Source organism: Macrobrachium rosenbergii, chromosome 5 (assembly GCF_040412425.1).
Source record: "Macrobrachium rosenbergii isolate ZJJX-2024 chromosome 5, ASM4041242v1, whole genome shotgun sequence".
Lineage (NCBI taxonomy): Eukaryota > Metazoa > Arthropoda > Malacostraca > Decapoda > Palaemonidae > Macrobrachium > Macrobrachium rosenbergii.
The window spans coordinates 35,640,490-35,647,989 of NC_089745.1; the positions used below are offsets into that span (position 1 = coordinate 35,640,490).

The window sequence follows — 7,500 nt, forward strand, 5'->3', positions numbered from 1 at the left end:
CAAAACTCCTCCCCAACATGTGTCTGTGACGTACATAGGTAAAATACAAGGAGGAAAATGAAAGCACAAAATTAGAGGGAAAAAAAAAGATAATGGAATGCCAGAAAGCAATTCACAGAAGAAATAGACCTTTACATGACACTTAAGACGTCGACTACGTTAGACACTCTGATGAACATTTCGAATCTTTTAAGTTAGTGGGATCGTTCGTGAAATGAGATCCAATCAAACAAACTGGATTGCCTGACGTTACCATTTAACAAGTGTTCGACCAGTTAGCTAATAAGGAGCACACGTAGACAAGCACTGGGGATTCTCTATTTGCTGTTTTCCTCAGCGGTTTTGGATACGTTCCCCATCTAAGACTGACATCGCTGAGGGAAGTATATTTCCCCTTGCATATCAGGTTCTAAGATAGGATAAGGATCCAAAAAAAAAAAAGTTGACGAAACCAGAAAGTGAAGAAGTCCTTGCAGGAAATACAAGAATACACGTAAGCTCACATTAGTTCTGGTAATCATAGCCATGTATATTCCTACACACACACCAATATTTGTATATATATATATATATATATATATATATATATATATATATATATATATATATATATATATATATATATATATTAGTAATCATAGCCATGTATATTCCTACACACAATAATATATATATATATATATATATATATATATATATATATATATATATATATATATATATATATATATATATATATATATATATAAATATATATAAATATATATATATATATATATATATATATATATATATATATATATATATATTTACTATTATATACATTTGATTTTCAATCACGAAAAGGTGAAAACGTGATGATTATATGAACAAAGTTTCAGCCACGAAGGAAAGTGAAACAATGGACATGCTAAGTACTTGCGTCTTATTGCCAAGTTGCTGTGACCATGTCTTGATAATAAAACGAAGGTACTTACCAACTCCATTGTTTCACTATCCTTCGTGGCTGAAACTTTGTTATATATATATATATATATATATATATATATATATATATATATATATATATATATATATATATATATATATATATATATATATATATATATATATACTGTTGAGGGAACCGTGCCTAACTCTTCAGTGAGATGATTGCTGGTTTAGAAGATGGACAATATTAACCATTCGATCCTTCAGACAAAACTAGGTTGAGTGCGCTCACGCACGCACGCGCGCGCGCACACACACACACACACACACACACACGCGGATCAGGGGCAGTCATATATATATATATATATATATATATATATATATATATATATATATATATATATATATATATATACACATACATATATATATATATATAGTGTGTGTGTCTGTCGTATCTATTGTACATACATTGGCATACGATCAACAGCTCACTGTGGCATAAAAAAAAAAAACATACCCACGCTGAGCTTCCGAACATTATTCTTGAGCCCTTTTTCCCAAGTTCACTCCAGAAAATTACGAATTTATATTCCATAACATAATGCACAGTAAACACCTTAAGGGAAATTACGGGAGCGCCATATGTAAATGAGATAATGAAGAAAGAGAGATGGACGTGGCTTGGACATGTAATTAGCACAAACCCCCTCAGAGAAGGCTAGAAGTGACAGTGACATCTGGACTCCTGTGGGCATCAGAAGAGTTGGAAGACCCAGACCTACTGTACTTGGATGAGAATTACGAGAAAGGAGCTGGAGAAGTGGAGATTTGTGGAATTGAATTGAATACAGAATTTAGACCAAAGGCTAAGCACTGGGACCTATGGGGTCATTCAGCGCTGAAACGGAAATTGAAGTAGCAAGGTTTTAAAGGTGTAACAAGAGGAAAACCTCGCGGATGCCCTATGAATCAACTGTTAGGAGAGGGTGGAAAGTAAGATGGAAGAAACAGAATATGAAAGGAGATACAGTAAAAGGAACGAAAGGGTCTGCAGCTAGGGGCCGATGGCACGCTGCAAAGAACCTTAAGTCAACCTTACGTATAATGCCTACAGTGCACAGCATGAGACGGAGCACAAAAAAAGAAGTGGCGGAATTTCACAAAAGCCCTTTGCGTCACACAGCGTTGGACGCGATGATTATCATCATCATCATCATTATTGTTATTATATTTCAGTAGATGAAACCTATCCACATGGAACAAGCTTCCAAAGAATGTTAGTTTCAACCTCCCACCGCAGACTCTACATTGCAGCAGTAACTGATCATGATACAGAACCAGCGAATTTTCATCGCCCTCGGGGAGACGCGAACCTGCGACATCTGAGTGGCACTCCACAACACTAACCACTATACCAGCGGACCAGCTATAGTGAATTTTATGGATGGTTCTACTCATTTATCATTTGGCGTAAAATTCAGTATGTTTATCGCTGCAGAGTTTAATATTCACAGTCACATCTCACAGCAAAGCCATTAGCCCACAGGGCAGTATAATCAAGTGAATGTCTCAGTGCCTGACCGACTTCTTTTTAATTAGCTGAGCTGGAGTCACAAATGCGGGGTCACGAACGCCGGTATCTTGTTTGAGGGAATAAGGAACCTTCTGCTAGATGAGTTTGGATTCATTCATACACCTTCATGAACACGAATTGGTAAAGTTGTGCTTTTTGCTAAAATTCGTCTCATTATGTATCCGTACGTATCGAAAGCCCTGGACGTAGTCGTTTGCATTCAACAGTAAAACCAAGAACAAAGCTTAGGATACACTTTATCCTTATGATCGGAGACAGCACTGATAACCCGACTTTCGTTGACTGCGAGGAACCGAATTTTCAATGAAGGTTCACATGAAGAAATTCGTCCCTAGATCCTGACAAAATACGACCGAATCTAAAAAGAGAAGAAGGAGAACCAAATTAAGCCACGAAAGAAGACAGTGCTGTAGGTGATCAAAGAGGGATCGCTCTAAAAGCTTACATCAGTTTCCCCTCAGCACGGTAGAATTCCTGATGAATTTCCATCCTACTTATCGTGTAAATTTACACGCGAAGCTGTTCCTGACCCATGTCATTCTCTCTGTACAGGTCCTCTAGCCCTTCCCTAGCCACCATATCGACCACTTTTCCCTTACAAGAGACGAACTCTCGAGACTGGCTGGTATTCATCTAAAGGAAGGAGAAGCCCGCGAAATAGTGGCCTGCTTTCATGAGACAGTAATCCTGACAACGACAGTTTCTGACAAACCGGATTCATGAAAAAATTACGTCATCTGATGTTATTCCATGCATAAGACAACATGATCGAGTAAAAGTTCTTAGGAATAAAAACATGCAAACGATTAAACAAGAGCAAATGTGTGTAAATCCCAATCAAACATATCCACCAGATTATACGACCCATAACTACGAAGGGTATGAAGATTTATCAACAAGTCTGACTTTTCAATGCGTAAGTATTACACTTGATCACTGAGTAATGTAGTTCTACAGATACTTACAAGATTACATGCCGCTGGCAAAAAATACAGTAATACATACAGTACCAAGCATCTTCCTAGCAGTTTGAAAAACAACTAAAATACCATTGCCAGTAGAAAGAGGTATGACCTCAAGTCCCTCGCGGAGAGTATACAGTACAACGCTGTGTAGTTGGGAGATGATGACCTTCGACTCCGCAATGTTAGCTGCTTCATTCCACGTTAGCGATGGAGTTAACGGACGGGACCTTGTTGAAGGATACATGAGCAAAGATTTTATTATTACCGGACATTCCTACGCTCACAGAGAGAGAGAGAGAGAGAGAGAGAGAGAGAGAGAGAGAGAGAGAGAGAGAGAGAGAGAGAGAGCCAATCTAGCACTTCATACTTTTGAGATTTCCATTTATACCTTTATCCTGTTTGGTATGAAAAGTGTTATATAAAGAACTGTATTGCATTTTACATTACATGCATAAACTGCGATGGGTAAGATTGTTATAAAAATGTAGGCTATGTGAAAGGATTGCAAAAAGACGAAAAGTCGGTAAAATGTGAATAATTCGGAAGCATCAGCAGGAGAGGAAGACCTACAAAGCGCTGTTTGGATGGAGCAAGAAGGTGTTGGAAAGGAAGGGCCTCGACATCCAAGCAGCACACGAATCGTTCAGAATAGAGGTGAATAGCGCTGTGTTTGTGGGGAGTTCGACGAACTGCTTACAAGTCTTCAGTGTAGGCGAATGAAGTACCTAATGCCGTGGTGGAAATTGACTACAAAGGATGTTCATCCACGATTCAACAATTAAGAATATATATGCAACCACGGCTTCAGTTTATTTTTCTTAGGAGCCACTCCATGTTAGGAGAAACGTATTAATCTTGAACATAATACATACATGCCACACACATATATATATATATATATATATATATATATATATATATATATATATATATATATATATATATATATATATATATATATACACACTGTAATTCTTCTCTCTCGCTCTCTTCCTAATCTTTGAAGAATAATTAAGTTGATGGGCATTTTTACATGTCTAAATAATCGCGTTCATAAATAATAAATAATAATGCAGGCGTTCAATGAAAATAAACAAATATCCGTAATCATCACAATCTCCAGCAACCGTTTAACAAAAAAGGAAAAAATTCCAGGCTTATGAAATTGACTTAGTAGCACGTCATAACGTCATGTTATCGTTATGTTAGACTGAGGTGGCATTGCATCTGAACTACCGCGGACTATTGCTTATAAGAACAAGTAACAAATCAACAAAGTGCAACCTTAAAGATCCATCTTCTCCGACGCATGCCGGAGAACTTCATTCTGTCTTTAAAAGAAGAAATGAGTCATCTCGTCGGTATGCCAAGGGAAGGATTTTCTTTTCACGTTTCGCCTCTGCGTTGCTTAATACCTGTTTTTTTGAGAGAGAGACAGACAGACAGACAGACAGACAGACAGACAGACAGACAGACAGACAGACAGACAGACAGACAGACAGACAGACAGAGAGTAAGGCACCTTGACTTAAATGCGTCGCTAACATTGGCTATGTCACATCCATTATCTGAATCCTCTTCTCAATTTTCCAGACACCTTACGGGCATATTTTATTACCTGAAATAACTGAAAAATCGGCGACTGCAGCTGGTACTACAGTATTACTTATCAACATCGATTGCACCAAACTGATTGTTTACTCTTGAGAAAGAGAGATTTCATAATCCACAACCAAACAGTCTCACCCTTTCCATGATGTGACTCTCAAAAACTCAAGGTCTAAGCTGGTAGAGGTCACGGGTACCAGGGATATATACACCAGTGGTACTCCAGGCAAAGATGATTCTGGTCGAAAAACATGGGCACGAACTGACAAAAAATTTTATCAATAAAAAGTGAACAAAAATTTAAAAACTAACAACTCATGTTATGAGGACATGACTAGGCAAGACAGCTCAGAAATTAGATGGAAATAAAATGTGCATATAATGTCATCAGCTACATACCTTGAGACTAGATATAAAAAGCTGGGACCGATTTTATAATTGTCTTTAATTTACGTATGGTTAACTCCTAAGTTCATGAACTGTGAACACATTCTAGAGACAACGTAACGACTACTAAACTCAAGTACTGATGACACTTATGAATTCGTGTAATTATCATAAATCTGTGTACTGTGGATGCATCTTAAATTCATGCGTAACATAAGATTTATTTAAATTCACGGGTATAACATAAGATTTATGTTACATTCAATTTAAACTTTATGCCCGCCAAAAGAGATGTGGACTTCTTGGCCAAGTAATTTGGCCTTATGTTATCAATGTGTTTGTTGTCAAGGGCACTCCATAAAATAGGTAAAACAGACTAAAAATTAAAATTGACAAAGTGACACGCAAGAAAGAGGTCACTGGCACCGAAGGGCCACAAGAGGCAAGCAACTCAAGAGGGACAATTCCTTTACAAAAGATTTCCCTCTTCGCTATGACCTATTGCCGACTGCATAACTGCCAAAGTTGGTTACAAGTCTCTTTAACGTTCCCATTTCATCTGAGACTCGGGTGAGTACAAATTTTCCTAATTTTGCCAAATCATTGGCAAAGGCCATTTCTAAATAAATAAATCTCCGTCTGAAAATGCAGCAAAAATGCGGTGGAATAAATTAAAGCACAGGTTTTCCGCGTTTTAAAGTACTCTGACCAGAATGTGTACAAACTATCAGAGTATTCCAGGTTCTGTAAGTGAACGGCACGAAAGTTTGATCAAACCATCAAAGGCTCCTGATCTGGGATCGTTTTGTCGTCGCTTTAGACTGAGCAGGCCCTCACCTGGCACGGGCCGTTGTTCACAGCGGCGACCCCAAATGAACACATGTGAAAGAATGAATATGAGGCCTGGTGTGGACCTCTGATTTATGTCTGGGATAAAATTTGCCCACCTCCTGTGGAGATTGACTGACTTCCTCCTTGCGTCATAGATATACCGAGACTTCTGAGATCCAAAGCTCTTATCTGGCCAAAGTTTGGTTGTACTTGGGTGCCTTCGTTAATTCTCCCACTTCACACGTCATTGAGCACGGCACTGGTCATGTTTATTCAGTCATTCTATGCTGAACTGGTATCGCAACACCATCGAGACACGTCATGCAGTTGAAAAATATTGGGAAGTAAACTATAAAATATATCTGAAGTCAACTCGACGCAAAAACATTTGCAGTAAATTCGTTAGTCTGGTTATTCCACTTTTCATTATTACAGGAAAACGAGTTCACGATACTTCCGTGCGCCCTGTCTCTGTAAATACGTAGCCTATATAATTGCAGTTAGTTATCGTCATTCATACGGGGCACAAACTTGAATAAAGCAAGTCTACAGGACCATTAACTCGCAAAATAAGCTTCCAAACAATACTATACCCGTATGTGATAAAAAAAAAAAGAGGAGAAATAAAATGTCTATCAAACATCACTGTCCAATACAGCGGATTTTACCAAGAAGGACTTCACTCATAGTTAATACACCTAATACAGGTAGGTGGTGGTGGCTAGGGGGTGGGGGGTTGTCAAAGAATTACTTTTGAAAATGGTCGTCTGTATTTAGTTTGTTTACCTCCGATAGTTTCATTTCACATTCGCGATTAGTTGATCCTGCTCTTACTTCAGTTTTCAAACTTAGTTGACGCACTAGATCATTCTTTCCGGAGATTTAGTCCTCCAGCCAAATCTCAAACATTTGTTTTTCCTGTCTAGAACGTCACCTATCAGAGTGGACTGTCTTTCTTGAAGGAAATGTAATACATTCATCAAACATTCAAGCTTATTTACTGTACTGTCTTTTTTAAAGGAATTTAATACAATCATCACAAATTTAAGATAATTTAATAAATGAGATAAATAAATTTAAGAGAGACCTGGGAGTTGTGTATGCCCCAAAAATTATAAATATTCTTATTAATACTGTTTATTTTTTGTCTACACTGACTATATTCATACTAATAATAGC

General features: G+C 37.6%; 1 protein-coding gene across 1 annotated transcript in view; it reads right to left on the bottom strand.

Annotated features, from left to right (window-relative positions):
* Positions 1-7,500, bottom strand: part of LOC136838650 (uncharacterized) — a 102,579-nt gene that overhangs the window by 75,516 nt on the left and 19,563 nt on the right. The gene's annotated exons all lie outside the window — the stretch shown is intronic.